The sequence below is a fragment of the Bos javanicus genome, chromosome 5, assembly GCF_032452875.1.
Source record: "Bos javanicus breed banteng chromosome 5, ARS-OSU_banteng_1.0, whole genome shotgun sequence".
Taxonomy (NCBI): Eukaryota; Metazoa; Chordata; class Mammalia; order Artiodactyla; family Bovidae; genus Bos; species Bos javanicus.
Window position 1 is genome coordinate 521,703 of NC_083872.1, and position 19,115 is coordinate 540,817.

Consider the following 19,115-nt stretch of genomic DNA (forward strand, 5'->3'; position numbering starts at 1 on the left):
AGGGGGAAAACCAGAGATATCTTCAGGAAAATTGGAGATATCAAGGGAATATTTCACCAAAAGATGGGCACAATAAAGGACAGAAACTGTGGAGACCTAGGAGATGCTGAAGAGATCAAGAAGAGAGGGAGAAGGAAAGAATACACAGAACTGTGCAAAAAAGATCTTAATGAACTGGATTACTACAATGTGGTTGTGAGTCACCCAAGCCCAGATGTTCTGGAGTGTGAGGGCAAGTGGGACTTAGGAAGCCCTGCTTTTAATAAAGCTAGTGGGTATGATGAAATTCCAGTAGAACTATTCAAAACTCTAAAGGATGATGCCATCAAGGTGTTGCATTCCATATGTCAGCAAACCTGAAAGACCCAGTAGTGACCACAGTACTGGAAAAGGTCAATCTTTATCCCAATTCCCAGGAAGGGTAGTACTAAAGAATGTGCCAACCATCGGACAATTGCACTCATCTCCCATGCTAGTAAGGTCATGCTTAAAATTTTGCATGCTAGGCTTCAGCATTAGCCAAACCTAGAACTTTCAGATGTCCAAGTTGGGTTTAGAAAAGGACGAGGAACCAAAGGTCAAATTGCCAACATTCGCTGGATCATAGAGAAATTTAGTGAATTCCAGAAAACATCTATCTCTGTTTCATCAGCTATGCTAAAGCCTTTGATGGTGTGGCTCATAACAAACTGTGGAAAGTTCTTAAAGAGATGGGAATACCAAACTATCTTACCTGGCTCCTGAGAAACCTGTATGCAGGTCAAGAAGCAATAGTTAAAATCCTGTGTGGAACAACCAACAATCTTCATTCAAGATTGAGAAAAGAGTACGACAGGGCTGTCTGCTGTCACCCTGTTTGTATAAACTATATGCTGAGTATATCATGAGAAATGCCAACCTGGATGAGTTACAAGCCAGAATAAAGATAGGCAGAGAATCATCAACAACCTCAGCTATGTGGATGATGCCACTCATGGCAAAAAATGAAGAAAAACTAAAGAGCCCCTTGGTGAGGTGAAGGAGGAGAGTGAAAGAGTTGGCTTAAGACTTAGTATTAAATAAACTAAAAACATGGTATCCAGCCCCATTACTTAATGGCATATAAAAGAGGAAACAGTGAAAGTAGTGACAGATTTCCTCTTCTAGGGTTCTAAAATCACAGTGGATGGTGACTGTAGCCATGAAATCAGAAGATGATTGCTTCTTGGCAGGAAAACTCTGACAAACCTAAACAGTGTTGAAAAGCTCTGCTTTTCAGAGACACTGCTCTGCTGACAAAGGTATATGTAGTCAAGGCTATTGTCTTCCTAGTGGTCACGTAAAGTTGTGAAAGTGGGGCCATAAAGAAGGCAGAATGCCAAAGAACTCATGCCTTTGAACTGTGGTGCTGGAGAAGACTTCTGAGGGTCCCTTGGACAGCAAGGAGATCAAATCAGTCAATATTAAGGGAAATCAAACCTGAATACTTGCTGGAACTAAAGAGGAACTAAAGAGCCTCTTGGTGAGGTGAAGGAGGAGAGTGAAAGAGTCAGCTTGAGACTAAATATTAAATAAACTAAGAACATGGCATCCAGCCCCATTACTTTGGTAATAGTCTTCCCAGTGATCACGTACAGTTGAGAGAGCTGGACCATAAAGAAGGCAGAATGCCAAAGAACTGATGCCTTTGAATGGTGGTGCTGGAGAAGACTCCTGAGGGTCCCTTGGGCAGAAAGGAGATCACACTAGTTAATCTTAAGGGAAATCAAACCTGAATACTAGCTGAGAGGACCAATGTTAAAGCTGAAGTGACAATATTTTAGTCATATGATATGAACAACCAACTTTTGGAAAAGTCCATGATTCTGGGAAAGATTGAGGGCAGAATGAGAAGAGGGCATCAGAGGATAAAATGGCTGGAAGACATCACCGATGTCTTCCACATGAACTTGGGCAAACTTGGGAGATGGTGAGGGACAGGAAGGCCTGGCATGCTGCAGTGCATGGGGTTGCAAAGAGTTTGACATGACTGGATGACTAAACAATAAATTATGATGAATTACTTTTATAATTATTATTATGAATCAATCTATACTTGAGATGATAAAAATAATCATAATACTAGGAAAACAATGACTCCCTTAAAGAATTTGTAATATTTTTAAAGGAGGAAAATATTATTCTCTTAAAGGTTTAGTAATTATGTAAACAGTTAACCTAAGCAAATTTGTAGAAAAGTGTATTAACAAACAATGTATTTATAAAATCAAACAACAAAAAGCACGTGATAGGGTTTTAGTTTGTTGGAACTTTGTGTTAGTCTTCTTGAAATTGTTCATTGACCCCTGGTTACATTTTCCACTACTTTCATTTCTATTTCCCCTCATTACAAATTAAATTGTTACTTTGAACTTCTTTCTATTCCCTTGATAGTTCATTCTCACTTGCATCAGTGTATGGGAATGTTCTGGGATCATAACTTAAACACATTCTCCAGGAAGCTTTTCTTGACCTCTGGAGCTTGGGTTATTTGCCTTCCATAACCACTCTCATAGAACCAACATTCAGGACTTCCTTAACCAAAAATTTAGGATATTGTAATTGCTTATTTAGTATACTCTTTACACCCTCAAAGACAAGAAACTCCAGAGAGGAGCTCTTATGGAAAAATTAGACAAGTGAAGCTCACCACATGTAGAAAGGAGCCTTCACACAACATTTTAAGAGTCCCACACACATCACAATGATTGAGAAATACCACTGTGCAAACCAGCTAGAGAGAAACCACCGAGTTTTTTGATGAAAAATCAGAGAAGCCACTGGCCCCAATGACAGAGGATCCCCCCACAAAAACTCAGGAAGTTTCCCTCATCACAAGTAGAGAGAAGTCCACGAAGACATCACACAGAGATAGGAATGCCTCTGCCAAAGATAGAGATGAACCCCCCAAAGTAACTTGAGAAGAGGCCCTCACAATTAGACAGGAGCAACCACAAAAAATTTGTGAGGAAAATCTCGTACCAAAAGAAGAGAGGACCACCCTTCACAGCTACCCATCAGAATATAAAAGCAGTGACAACTGAAACTTGTGAGGATCCACAAGTCCACTGTCAAAACTCAAGAGGAGGATGTTGCTGATACTTAAGAGAAGTCGCAGACCACAATACAAGAGGATGTGCCCAGATACTGTACCTAGAGATGAGTCACTCTGCAGCAGTTATATATGAGCCCCTCAACCAAAACAAGAAAAAAGGCCCCTGCACATTGCAATGAGAGAGGACTCCCCTCAGATATTGCAACTAAAGAGACCCACACCATAACTAGAAAGGAGCTCACACACCAGAACTAGAGAGTAGCACACCACAACTACAAAGGAGCAGCCACATTACAGCTGGAGAAAATCCCACACACAACCAGAGTGGAACCCCCACTGACACTTTAGAGGAGCTCACCAGAATACTGGAACTAGAAAGAAATCCCCATGCCACAGGTAGAGAGGAATCCCCAAGCACAATTAGAAAGGAGTCTGCCACTGAAACTTGAGAGGAGCCATCTGCTTCATCTCACCAGGATTCACTGCCTCCTTTTAGAGGAGCCCAAGCCCCCATAGAAAATTGATCTGTGCCTCCTGAGACAAATAGAGAGGAGTCCACCACCTCAAGTACAAAGAGGCCCCCCACCACAACTTGAGAGCCCTGTGAATACCACAACTAACTTGGAGTCCATTGCCACAATAATAAAGTTGCACCCTGCCTCCACTAGAGAGGAGCCCAAACATCACAACTAGAGAGAAGTCCCCCTCAACTAGACAGGAGCCCCTGGAAATTCACTTAGAGAGAAGCCAGCTGGCACAACAATACACAAGTCTTCTGCCACAACTCCAGAAGAGCCTGCATTCCTCATGTGGAGAAGAGTCACATACACAGCACAACTATTGAGGAAAAGTCTCATCATCAGAGAGCCACCCACTGAAACTTAAGAGGAGATCACCAGCACACCACAACTAGAAAGGCGGCCCCATACCACAGCTAGATAGGAGTCCCTTAGCACAATTACAGATGCTGCTGCTGCTACTGCTGCTAAGTCGTTTCAGTCGTCTCCCACTCTCTGCAACCCCACAGGCGGCAGCCCACCAGGCTCCACCGTCCTTGGGATTCTCCAGGCAAGAACATTGGAGTGGGTTGCCATTTCTTCTTCAATAATTACAGATTAGCCCTGCACAAAATCTCAAGAGGTGCCCCCACAGCAACTCGAGAGATGCCTCTTGCTACAGTTAGAGAGGAGCCACAGCCACAAGTTGAGAACCCCATGCACCCTGCAACGAACTTAGAGCTCACTGCCACAACTAGAAAAGATCAACCCTCCACAACTAGAGAGAAATCTGCACACCACAACTAGAGCGAAGTCCACCCGACATAACTGAGTTGACATCTGACACCAACTAGAGAGGATCCCCATGCCGCAGGTAGTGTAGCCACCTACACATTGCAACTAAACAGAAACCATGCTGCACATTGCTAGTACAGAGGGCCACCCTACCACCACTAGAGTGGAGACCCACCTCACCTCAAGAGGAACACCAAGGCCCATGATGCAACTCCAGTGGATTCCCCCTCCACAACTAGAGAGGAGCACACACATTGCAACAAGAGAAGAGCCCACCTGGACACCACATGTGGAAAGGAGGACCCGAACCCTGAAACTAGAGAGGAGCAATTTTGGACACCACATCTTGAGAGGAGGCGCCACATCACTACTACAGAGTAGCTCATCAAACCACAAATAGAGATGAGCCAGCAAACTGCACCTAGAGAAGAGACACACAGCATAAAGCAACAAGACATGAGTTACAACTCCACAAATAGAGAGGACTCCCCCAGGCACAGCATATCTAGGGAGGAGCACCCTGACACATCACAACTAGAGAGAAGCCCAACAGCCAAAGTAGACACGCCACAACTAGATGGGAGATCCTCGGGTGCAACTATTGAGGAGCACATTGCCAACACTAGAGAGGTCCTCCCCCCCAATACATGGCATCTAGAATCTAGAACCACTGACACAACTGGAGTGGACACCCCTGCCACAGGTAGATAGGAGACTGCCACACACATCTCAATTAGAGAAAAGTGCCTATGCACATCAAAACTAGAGTGGAATTCCCACACAGGTCATAACAAAAGAGGAGGCCAACACCACAACTAGAGAGGCTACTCCTGCTTCAGTTAGATATAAGCCCCTCTGAACATCACCATTAGAGAGGAGCATACCCACACATCCCAATTAGACAGAAGACCCTTGCCATAGGTAGAGAGGAGCCCACCATGCTACAACAAAAGAGGACTCCCACTGCCACAACTTGAGAGTAGACTCCTGCACATCACAACTAAAAAAGGTGCCCCTTCCCATCACACTGGAAAGGAGCCACCCCCACCACAATTTGAGAAGAGCACACTACCACAACTAGAGAGGAGCAGAACTACCCAAACTACTGCAACTAAAGAGGAGCCGCCCCCCACCTGCCACAACCAGAGAGGAGTCTGCAAACAAAAACTAGAGAGGAGCTGACCCACCACAAATGAAGAGTGGAAGCCCACTGCAATAAGAGTGGAGCCCCATGCTGCAACTAGAGAGTAGCATCCTGCATATTTCCGCTAGACAGGATCCAGCCTGCACATAAATACTAGAGAGGGTCTCTCCCACTGCAGCTAGAGAGGAGGCTCCAGCACAAATCTAAAGGAAACCTGAGTCACCTGCTGCAACTCAAATGGGACTCTGAGTTCCCTTCTGCAATTCTACTGGGGCCCTGTGTTGTAACAAGGCAGGAGACCCTGGCAAAATGACATAGGAAACCCCCGGCCATTAGTGAAGTGGATTCCCCTGGCACTATCAGAGTGGACACCCAGAATATCACACCTAGAGAGAAGCCCCTCTTCCACACATACAGATGAGCTCCCTGAAGTAAGTTGAGGGGAATCCCTCACAACTAGAGAGAAGCAGCCCCATTAATATTAGTAAGGAACCCCTAGCACCAAAATTACAGAGGACCTACCCTGTGGAAATTCCCACACCCTAACCAGAGAGGACACAGCCCCACAGCTTGAGAGGAGCCCTCCACCACAACTTGAAAAGAGCCCATTAGGCCTCACACATAGAGAGTAGCCCCTCTGCTGATAATAGAGATGAACCTCATGACACAACTAAAGGGGAGCATTCATACCACAACTAAAGAGAATCGAATCCACCACAGAGTTTACTCTGAAAACAACTAGAGAAAAGACAAATGCCAAACTAGTGACTAGCTACCCGCATATTACAAAAAGACAGGAGCCACCCTGCACATCCCTGCTAGAGATGAGGCGCCCCAACGCAATTCTAGAGGAGGCCCCATAATAACTTGAGAGGAAGCCACACCACAACTGGAAAGGAATCGTGCATACTGCTCAACATGAGAGGAATCCAGAGATTCCCCCATGGCTCAAGTGGAACGCTGAGTTCTGTGCTGCAACTGGAGAGGACCACAGTGTTCTCGCCACAACTTGAGAGGAGCTCTGAGTCCCTTGCCTCAACTCAAGAGGAGCCTTCCACAGCAACTAGAGAGGAAATCCAAGTTGTGCATTGTAACCAAGAGGAACACAGAATATCCACTCCAATTCGTAAGGAGCCCTGATTCCACTGGTGCAACTTGAGAGGAATCCCGAGCTTACCACCACAACTCAAAAGGGCCCCAAGCCCCGTGCTGCAACTCGAGAGGAGACACCACCAGAACTAGAGAGGAGCTCTGAGTCCCCTGCCTCAACTCAAGAGGAGCTCTCACAGCAAATTAAGCTAAGATCTCAGCACAACTAGAGAGGAGCATCACACCACCACAAGAGAGGAGTCCTGGCGCACATCATTACAAGAGAGGAGCACCCACAACACAATTAGAGAAGTGCAGCTCCCACAACTAGAGAAGCTCTCACACATCACATCTGGAGAAGAGACCCACCTCACATTGCAACTATTCAGGAAAAGCCCTGCCCAATACAACTAGAGAGGAGATTCCCACCACAACTAGAGACTTAACCAAGAACCACAACTAGAGAGTTGGCCCCCACTGGAACTAGAGAGGAGCCTTCTGGGTAAAACTAAATTGGATATCCCACCTCAACTAGAGAGTAGCACCTTGCCCACAGCAACTAGATTAATGACTGCAACACTCAAAGGAGCAGCACATCACATCTAGAGAGAAACCCCTAGTACAGTGCAACTAGAGCTCCTGGCCACAGCTAGTGTGTTTACCACAAGCCACAATGAGAGAAGCCTACACACTGCTTATGTAAAGAGTCTCTTCCATACCGCAATGACTAAGAAACACCACTGCCCAACGCAACTAGAGAGGTACCACCAAGTCCTTCCCTGAAACATGAGATGTGACACTGGTCACAATGACAGAGGAGCCCTCCACCAAAACCGGAGAGGTTTCTCCCTCCACAAGTATAGAAAAGTCCACCAAAGCATCACAGATAGAGATAATCCCCTGAAGTAACCCAAGAGGAGGTCCTCACAAGTAGAGAGGAGTAACAATACTAAAACTTTTGAGGAACACCTAGTGTCAAAAGAAGAGCAGAACCACCCGCAGAGACCCCATCACAACCTAAGAGGAGGGACTACTGCAACTCGAGAGGAGCCCTGGCTTTGCTGCCACAATTCAAGAAAAGAACTCTGAGCTACTCGAGAGATGCCATTGGCCACAACGTGAGAGGATGCCCATAGACACAATAAAAAGAGAGGAGCCACTCTTCAGAAAATATAGATGAGCCCCTCCACCACAACCAGAAAGGAGGCCCCTGCACATTACATTGAGAGAGGACTTCCCACAAGTATTGCAGTAAATGACCCCCTCACCATGACCAGAAAGGAGCGCACATACCACAACTAGAGGTTAGCCCATAAACACACCACAACTAGAAAGGAGAAGCCACACAACTGCTAGAGATAATCCCCCATCACACCTACATAGGAGCCCACAGCACACCACAACTAGAAAGAAACACCCATGCCACAGGTAGAGAGGAGTCCCCAACTACAACTAGAGAGGTTCTTGCACACCACAACTAGAGAGAATCAAAGCCACCACAGCTACAGAATTGAATCTGACCCAAACTAGAGAAAAAAACCCATGCCAAACTAATGAGTAGCCATCTGCACATTGCAACAGCCCCCTTGAACATCCCTGTTAGAGACAAGTCACAGCAATACAACTCAAGAGGAGGCCCCAGTGCAACTTGAGAGGAACACTGAGTACACCCCAAATGGAGAGGAACCCTGAATTCCCTGCCACAGCTTGAGCAGAACACTGATTCTCGCGCTGAAACTTGAGAGGAATCCTGAGATCCCACTGAAACTCCAGAGGAGCTCTGAGTCCCCTGCTTCAACTCAAGAGGTACCCCGACTTCCCAGCCATAACTCGAGTGGAGCCCCAGGTCCCCTGTTGCAATTTAATAGGAAGCCCGAATTTTCTGCTGCAACTGGAGAGGAACTCTGAGTTTTCAGCTGAAATTCTAGTGGGCCATAGTCCCCTGTTGCAACTTGAGAGGAACCCTGAGTTCTCTACCTCAACTCGAGAGGAGGACCAACTCCCTTCTTGCAACTCGAGAAGAACCTTGAGTTTCCCATCACAAACTGAAACTAGATCCTAGCCCCCTAATGCAACTCGAGAGGATTCCCAAGACCCCAACCACAACTGAAGAGGAACTGAGAGAATCTGCCTCAATTCAAGAGAAGCCCTATTCTGTATCACGAGGGGATCCCCCAGTGACAAAGTCAGAGGCACTCCAACACCAGAGCTGGACATGATGCCCTCACCACAACTATAGAGCAGCCCCCGGGACATCCCACCTTATAGGGGTCACTCTGTAGCAAATAGAGATGAGCCAATGAAGTAACTCAAGAGGAGCCACTCAAAATTAGAGAGTAGCAATCCCACAAAAAAAAAAAAAAAACTAGTAAGGAGACCCCGATGCCAAAAGTAGACAGGACTCCCCCCTCCATGGAGACAACACACCACAACTCAAGAGGAAGCATCACCACAACATGAGAGGAGCTCTGAGTCCCCTGCCTCAAATCAAGAGGGGCGTTTCATGGCAACTTGAGAGGAAATCTGAGTTGTGCACTGTAATCCAGAGGAAAACCAAGTACCTGCCACAACTCGACAGGAGATTGGGGCCTACTGCTGCAACTCAAGAGGAACCCCTAGTTGCCCAACACAACTTGAAAGGACCCCAAATCCCTGGGTGCAACTTGAGAGGTGCCACCACCAGAACTCAAGAGGAGCTCTGAATCCGCTGCCTCAACTCAAGAGGAGCTCCCATGGCAAATCGAGATAAGACCTCAGCATGACTAGAGAGGAGCACCAGGCCACACAAGAGGAACCCAGGTACACATCACTGTAAGGAAGGAGCACCCAAAGCACAATTAGAGAACTGCAGCTCACCACACCTAGAGAGGCACCCATATATCAGAATTGGAGAAGAGCCCCACAACACATAGCAACTGTTGAGGAAAACCCCTGACCAAGGCAACTAGAGAGGGGAACCCCACCACAACTAGAGACTAGACCACCCACCACAAATAGATTGTTGACCTCCCCTGCAACTAGACAGGAGGCTTCTGGGTCAAACTAGATTGGATTATCCCACCTCAACTAGAGAGTAGCACCTTGCTCACAGCAACTAGAGTAATGACTGCAACAACTTGAAAGAGCCACCACACCACAACTAGAGAGAAACCCCTAGAATAGTGCAACTAGAGAGAGCCCCTGGCCCCAGCTAGCTTGTTGACCACATGCCAAAATGAGAGAGGAGTCTGTACACCACATATGTATAGATTCCCCTGCATACTGCAATAATTGAGAAACACCACTGTCAAGGAAACTAGAGAGGTACCACAGAGTTCATTGCTGCAACACGAGAGGAGTCACTGGTCACAATGACAGAGGAGATCTCCACCAAAACTGGAGAGGTTTCCCCCGCAAGTAGAGAGGAGTTTACCAAGACATCACACGTATAGAATCATGCATCTCCCCTCTGATGCAAATAGAGGGGAGACCCTGAAGTAAATCGAGAGGAGGCCCTCACAAGTAAAGAGCAGTAACCATGCTAAAATTTGTGAGGAACACCTAGTGTCAAAAGAAGAGCGAGCCCCCTGAAGAGCCCCCTATCATAACCTAAGAGAAAGGAATACTGCAACTCTGGAGGAGCTCTGAATACACTGCCACAACTCAAGAAAAGAATTCCACTGCCACTTGAGAAAAGCCACTGGACACAATGCGAGACGATGTCCCCACACATCATACCTAGAGTGGAGTCACACTGCAGCAAATATTGATGAGCTTCCCTACCACAAGAAAGGAAGCCTTTTAACATTGCAATGAGGGAGGACTCCCCTCAGATATTTCAACTAAAGAGACCCTCACCATAACTAGAAAGGAGCCTGCACATCACATCTAGAGAGTAGCCCACCAGCACACCATAGAAGAAGGGAGCAGCCACAGTGCTGCTAGAGATAATCACCCACCACAACTAGAGAAGAGCCCCCACTGATACTCGAGAGGAGCTCACCAACACATCACAACTAGAAAGAAATCCCCATGCCACAGGTAAAGTGGAGTCCCCAACCACAGTTAGAGAGGAGCTCCCCAAAGGAACTCCAGAGGACCCCCCTGCTTCATCTTAACAGGATCCTCTGCCTCTTAGAGGAGCCCCGAGCCCCCACAGCAAAATTATATGTGTCTCCTGAGACAAATAAGGAGGAGCCCATGACCACAAATATGGAGATGACCCCACTACAACTAGAGACCTCCATGAACAACACAACTATCTTGGAGTCCTTTGCCACAATAAGAAAGTTGCACTCTGCCACCACTAGAGAGAACACAACACAGCACAACTAGAGAGAAGTCCCCCACAACTAAACAGGAGCACCTGAAATTAGACTTAGAGTAAAGCCCACCTTAACAAAAATAGACATGCCTCCCGCTGAAACTCCAGAGGAACCTGCATTCCTCATGTGGAGAAGATCCCCAGACAAACCACAACTATTGAGGAAAAGCCCCCCCCCGCCAATGCAACTGGAGAGGAGCTCCCTCACCACAACTAGAGAGTTGACCACCTGTCACAACTAGAGGCAGTCAACCCCACCAAAATGAGTGAGGAACCCATAGCACAAAATTAGAGAAGACCCCTTTCCGTGTAGCTCTCCACATGACAAATGCTAGAGGAGCCACAACCACATCTCAGGAGGAGTTCCGAGTACCCTGGGAAAATTCTAGAGGAGACCTTCGACCCAACTTGAGAGAAGCCCCTGTCCACAAGGGGAGAGGAGCCCTCCAGACATCACATCTAGAGAGGAGCCCATTCACTGCAAAGAGAGACAAGCATCACATCACAACTAGAAAGGAGACCCTCTGCACATTGCAATGAGAGAGGAATCCCCACAGACATCACAACTAAAGAATCACATCACAACTAGAAAGGAGACCCTCTGCACATTGCAATGAGAGAGGAATCCCCACAGACATCACAACTAAAGAAGAGCACCTCACTACAACTACAGAGGACCTTGCATACTATAGCTAGAAAGAGGCCCCCATATTAAAACCATAGATGAGTCCACCATCACACCTAGAGAAGAGCTTCCCCCTGAAACTTAAGTGGAGCTCACCAGCAAAACACAATTAGAAAGGAGGTGTCATGCCACAGCTAGAAAGGAGTCCCCCACCACAAATACAGATGATTGTGTGTTAGCTGCTCAGTCATCTCTGACTCTTTGTGGCCCTATGGACTGTGTAGCTAGCCAGGCTTTTCTGTCCATGGGATTCTACAGGCAAGAATGCCAGAGTGGGTTGTCATGCCCTTCTCCAGAGGATCTTCCTGAACCAGGGATCAAACACAGGTCTTTTGCATCCCAGGCAGATTCTTTACCATCTTAGCCACTGGGGGCCTATGATGAAAAATGAAAGTGAATTTGCTCAGTAGTGTCTGACTTTTTGCAACCCCATGGACTATAGCCTACCAGGGCCTACCAGGCCCCTCCATCCATGGGATTTTACAGGCATGAATACTGAAGTTGGTTGCCATTTCCATCTCCAATTTCAGATGAGCCCCCCACCAAAACTCGAGAGGTGCCTCCTGCAGCAACTCGAGAGGTGAATTATGCAACAACTGGAGAGAAGTCCCAGCCACAAGTTGAGAGCCTCATGCACCTTGAAGCTAGCTCAGAGCCCCATGTCACAACTATAAAGCAGTACCCCTCCACAACTGGAGAGGAGCCTGCACAACACAACTAGAGAAAAGGCTGCCACAACTAGAGAGGACCTTTCACTCCGATCTTAATAAGAGAGGATCCCCACACCACAACTAGAGGAGAGAACCCCATGGGAACTAGACATTAACCCCGCTGATTATTGACACTAGTGAGAAGCACACCAACACATCACAGCTAAACATAACCCCCCTGCTATGAGTAGAGAAGAGGTCAACACACCACAAGAAAAGATGATGTCCCTTGCTACAATTAGAGAGTATATTCCTTCAACTCACAACTGGAAAAAAGTGCCCTTTCACATCACAAGAAGAGAAGAAGCACCCTAACCACAGTCCAAGAGGAGTATGTTACAATATCCAGAGAGGAGTACCCATACCACAACTAAAGAGGAGCCCCCAACCCCACCACAACTGTAGACAAATATGCAAACCACAATTAGAGGAGAGCAGAAACAAAACTGTCACTTGACCCCCACCGAAACTTGAGTGGAATCCTATGCCATAACTATACAGTAGCATACCACACATCACAACTAGACAGGAACCAGTCTGCTAATTGCTACTAGAGAGGAGCTGCCCCCACACCGCTCAAGAGTACACACCTCCACAATTCTAAAGGAACTCCAAGTCACCTGTCACAACTTGAGAGGAACAACAAGTCCTTCACCACAACTCAACTGGAGTCCATTGTCATCACAAGGAAGGAGCCCCCAGCGATGAAACTAGGACTCCCTCACCAAAACTGGAGAAAATTTCCCTGCCAAAACTAGAGAGGAGCCCTCTGGCCCATTGCACCTAGAGAGGAGCCCCTGTGCTGCAGTGATGAAGACACTGAAGTAACTCAAGAGAAGCCTGTCACAACTAGAGTGGAGTCACAACCCCATGAAAAACAGTAAGGAGCCCCCAAACAACCCACCCCACAGAGAGCCCCCAGATGAGGTACCCTGCAACAAGAGAGGAGCCCCAAAACCCCTTCTGAATTTGAGAGGAGGCCTATGCCACAACGAGAGAGAAGCCAATGGCCACAATGAGAGAGGAGCCCACCCACCAAAACTGGAGAGTATGACCCCTACCACAGCTAGAAAGTAGACCTCTGACATTGCACCTATAGAGAGTCACTTCCACAGAAAAAAAGAGACGAACCCACTCCTGCAAGTCGAGTAGATTCCCCTACAAATGTCAGAGAGGAAAAAACTAGTCAAAAATATCAAGTAGACCACATGCCACAAATAAATAGAGAGCAGCTCCCTGAACATCAACACTTGAGAGGAGCATTCCAGCACAATGCAATTAGACAGGAGTCTCCTGCCAAAACAAGAGAGGAGGCACAGACACCACCACTAAAGAGGAGGGGACATGCCAAAATTAGAGAGTAGGCTCGAAGATATCACACCTGGAAAGAGTGCCTGTAAACATCACTCCCAGAGAGCAAACCCCCATGACAAGAGGTACACTCCACCACAACTCTAGAGGTGCCCCCCAAAACACCACAACTAGGGAAGACCTCCCTTAACACAACTCAAGAGGAGCCTGAACACCACAACCAGAGAGGAGCACACCCAACACAACTAAGTGTTGACCCCCCACACCAACTAGAGAGGCGCTCCATGCCAAAGGTAGTTTAGCCACGCACACATCAAAATTAAACAGAAGCAACCCTGCACAATGCTACTAGAGAGAAGCCACCCCTCCCAAAAAAAGAAAAAAAGAAAGAAAACTCGAGTGGAGGCCCTACCTCAACTTGAGAGGAACAACAAGTCCCCCAATGCAACTCGATTGGAGTCCCCCACCACAACATGGGAGGAGCCCACACACTGCAACAAGAGAGGAGCCAAATTGGACACTGCATGTAGAAAGGAGGCCCCACACCCTGCCCCTAGAGAAAAGCAGTCTTGCACACCACATCTAGAGAGGAGGATCCATTTCAATACCAGAGAGTAGCCACTCAAATGACAAATAGAGATGAGCCAGCAAACTGCACCTAGAGAGGAGCAGCACAGCATGATGCAACAAGACAGGAGTTCCCACCCCACAATTAGAGAGGAAAACCCCAGGAAGAGTACAACTAGGGAAGAGCACTGCAGGACTTAACCACTAGAGTGAAGCCCAGCTGACAAAACTAGAGAGTTGAATACACGCCACAACCATAGCTGACATTCAGGCATAAGGAACACATTGCTGTAACTACAGAGGTGCCACCCCTGCCTCAAAACGCAACTAGCGTGGAGCACCACTGTCATAACTAGAGTGAATATCCTTTGCACAGATAGATAGGAGTGTGCTCAACACATCACAATTAGAGAAAAGTTCCCATGCACATCAAAACTAGAGTGGAACTCCCACACAGATCAAAATGAAAGAGGAGGCCAACACCACAACTAAAGAGGAGACTCCTGTCACAACTAGAGATAAGCCCCCCTGAACATCACCATTAGAGAGGAGCATACTCACACATCACAATTAGACAGAGGCCCCTTGCCACGAGTAGAAAGGAGCCCACCATGCCACAACTAAAGAAAACACCCACTACCACAACTAGAGAGTAGCCTCCTGAACACTGAAACTAGAAAAAAGCCCTTTCACATCACAATCAAAGAGGAACCACACCCATCAAAATTTGAGAAGAGCTCTTTACCACAACTAGAGAAGAGCCCAACTACACAACTAAGGAGGACTCCCCCTGGCACAACTAGAGAGGAGGAGCCCCCCTGCCAAACCTAGAGAGGAGTCTGCAAATGACAACTAGAGAGGAGCTGACCCACCACAAATAAAGAGTGGATCCCCACTGCAACTGGAGTGGAGCCCCATGCCACAACTAGAGTAGAGTCCCACAAATTGCAACAAGACAGGAGCCAGGCTGAACATCACTTCTAGAGTATCTGCCCTAGTGCAATCCAAGAGGAGGCTCCACCACAACTTAAAGGAACCCCAAGTCCCCTGCTGAAACTCAAGAGAAATGCCAAGTTCCCCACTGCAATCTGACAGGAACACTATGCTGTAACAAGAAAGGATAACCTGGCCAAATGACAGAGGAGCTCCCCTGGCAAACCTGTAGTGGATTTCCCAGGCAGAAATAGAGTGGAATCCCCCAGGACATCACATCTAGAGAGAAGTCCCTCTGAAGCAAATAGAAATAAGCTCCCTGAATTAAATTAAATGGAATCATTCACAACTAGAGAGAAGAAAGCCTACTAATATTAGAAACCTCTATTGCCAAAAGTAGAAAGGACCCTTCCCATGGAACCACCCACACCCCAACCAAAAAGGACACAGCCTGACAACTCGAGAGGAGCCCTCATCTACAACTTGATAGGAGCCTGCTGGATATCACACACAGAGAGGAACTCTTCTGCTGCTAATAGAGACGACCCTCACAACACAACTAGACAGGAGCTTGCAGACCACAACTACAGAGAATTGAACCCACCACAGCTACAGAGTTGACCCTGAACATATCTAGAGAGAAGTTCCATGTCAAAACTAGTGAGTAGTCACCTGCACATTGTAACAAGAGAGAAGCCAATGTGAACATCCCTACTAGACACCAGTTGCCCCAAGACATCACGAGAGGAAGCCCCAGCACAACATGAGAGGAACCATGTATAGCCCCCAACTTGAGAAGAAAACTGAATTTCCTGCCACGGCTCAAGTGGAACCAAGAGCCCTGCACTGCAAATAAAGAGGAATCCTGAGTTCTTGCCACAAGTCGAGACGAGCTCTGAGTACCCTGATGTAACTCTAAAGGAACCCCAAGATTCATGCTGCAACTTGAGAGCTGCCCAGTGTTACCAGCTACAACTCGATTGGAAACCCAAGTCCCCTTTTGCAACTAGAGAGGAACCCCGAGTTCCCCCTTACAACTTGAGAGGAGGCCTGACTCCCCTGCTACAACTCGAGAGGAAACCCAAGTTCCTTGCCTCAACTCGAGAGGAGACCTGACTCCCCTGTTGCAACTCGAGATGAACCCTGAGTTTTCCCATCACAACTCAAGAGAAATCTTGAGTTTGCCACTGAAACCCAAGAGTAACCCTGAGCTACCCACCTCAACTCGAGAAGAGGTCCGATTCCCCTGCTGTGACCCGAGAGGAACACCAAGCTCCCCGTCGCAAATCGAGATGAGCCCCAAGCACTGAGACAACTTGAGAGGATTCCCAAGAGGAGCCACCCCTGCCACAATTCGAGAAGAGAACTATACCACAACAAGAGAGGTAGCTTCATACCACAACTAAAGAGGAATCCTACCCTGCCACAACTAGAGAGGAGTCTGCAAACCACAGCTAGAGAGGAGTCCAAACCACAACTAGAGAGGAGTGTAAACAAAAACATCAGTTGACCCCACTACAACTAGAGTGCAGTCCCATGCTGTAACTATACAGTAGCCTACCGCACATCACAAGTAGACAGGAGGCAGCCTGCTAATTGCTACTAGAGAGGAACTGCCCCACGCAGCTCAAGAGGAGGCCCCACCACAACTCTAAAGGAACCCCAAGTCACCTGTCCCAACTTGAAAGGAACCCTGAGTCCCCCACTGCATCTCTAGAGGAGCCCTGTGCCATCACAAGGAAGGACCCCCCAGGGACAAAGCTAGGACACCCCCTGCCAAAGCTGGGGAGGATTCCCCTGCCAAAATTAGATAGGAGCCCTCCAGCACATTGCACCTAGGGAGAAGCCCCTCTCCTGTGAATAGAGAGGAAGCCCCTGAAATAACTTGAGATGAGCCTGTCACAACTAGAGTGGAGGAAACCCATGAAAACTAGTGAGGAACCTCCAACGCCACAAGTAGAGAGGACAAACTCCCCACATAGAACCCTTGGAGGAATCACCACCCCAACTAGAGAGGCGCCCCGAGTCTCCTCTTGAACTTGAGAGGAGCCCTATACCACAGCTCAAGAGAAGCCCATGGCAACAACGAGAGAGAAGCCCACCTGCCAAAACTGGAGAGCGTCCCACCACCACAACAGGAGAGGAAACCCTGGACATTGCACCTAGAGAGGGTCCACTCCACTGCCAATAGATACAATCCCTGGCTGCAAGTCGAGTACACACCCCTACCACTGTCAGAGAGGAGCATCCTTGCCACATCTAGAGAATAGACCCCATGTCGCAAATAGAGATCAGCCCCTTGAACACTGCCACTTGAAAGGAGCATTCCCACACATCACAATTGCACAGAAGCCTCCTTTCAGAACTAGAGAGGAGGCTCCCATGCCACAACTAAAGAGGAGGGGGACTTGCCAAAATTAAAGAGTAGGCTCACAAATATCACACCTGTAAAGAGTGCCTGTGCACATCGCTACCAGAGAGGAAACTCTCTTCCCAATTCAAGAGGAATATTCCATTGCAGCTCTAGAGGTGTCCCCAGAACACCATAAATAGAGAAGAGATCCCTAACACAACTTGAGAGGAGACTACACACCACATCTAGAGAGAAGCCGAACCAACATAACTAAGAGTTGAGCCCCCACACCAGCTAGAGGGGAGACCCATGCCTCAGGGAGTTTAGCCACCTACACATCACAACTAAATAGAAGCCACCCTGCACAATGCTACTAGAGAGGAGCTAACCCACCAAAACTCGAATGGAGGCCCCACCTCACCTCGAGAGGAATACCAAGTTTCCCAATGAAACTCAAGAGGAGTCCCCCACGAAACTCAAGTGGAGTCCCCCACCACAACTAGATAGGAGCCCACACACTGCAACAAGAAAGGAGCCCACCATGACACCACATGAAGAAAGAGGCCCTGCACCCCGCTCCTAGAGAGGAGCAATCTCGTACACCTCATCTAGAGAGGAGGCTCTACACCACTACTAGAGAATAGCCCATCAAACCACAAATAGAGATGAGCCAGAAAACTGCATCTAGAGAAGCGCTGCACAGCTTAATGCAACAAGACAGGAGTTCCCACTCCACAGTTGAAGAGGACTTCCCCAGGCACAGCACTTCTAGGGAGGAGCATTCTGGGACATCACAACTAGATAGAAGTCCAACCGCCAAAACTGGAGAGTTGAATATGTGCCACAACTAGATAGTTGACCCTCAGGCACAACTAGAGGAGCACACCACCAAAACTAGAGAGGTGCCCCACCCTGCCTTACATCGCATTTAGGGTGGAGAACCACTGCCACAACTGGAGTGGACACCCTTCCCACAGGTAGATATGAGTGTGCCCCACTCATCACAATTAGCAAAAAGTGCCCATGCACATCACAACTAGAGTGGGATTCCCACATGAATCAAAATGAAAAAGGAAGCCAACACTACAGCTAGAGAAGAGACCCATGTCACAATTAGAGATATTCCCCCCTTAACATTGCCATTAGAGAGGAGCATACCCATATACCACAATTAGACAGAAGCCTCCTTCCACAAGTAGAGTGCAGCCCACCATGTTACAACTAAAGAGGCCTCCCATTGTCACAACTAGAGAGTAGCCTCCTACACATTAAAGCTAGAAAAAGTGCCCCTTCACATCACAACCAGACAATAGCCATCCCCATCACAGTTTGAGGAGAGCACTCCACCACAACTAAAGAGAAGCCCAACTACCACAACTAAAGAGGAGCCTCCCGGACACTAGAGAGGTGTCTGCAAATGACAAGTAGAGAGGAGCCAACCCACCACAAATAAAGAGTGGACCCCCACTGCAACTAGAGTGGCACCCCATGCTGCAACTATAAAGTAGCCTCCCACACAATGGAGGTAGACAGAGGTAGCCTGCACAGCGCTACCAGAGAGGATCTGCCCCACTGCAGCTCGAGAGGAGGCTCCACCACAACTCTAAAGGAAGCCTGAGTCACCTGTAACTCAAGGGGCACGCTGAGTTCCCTGC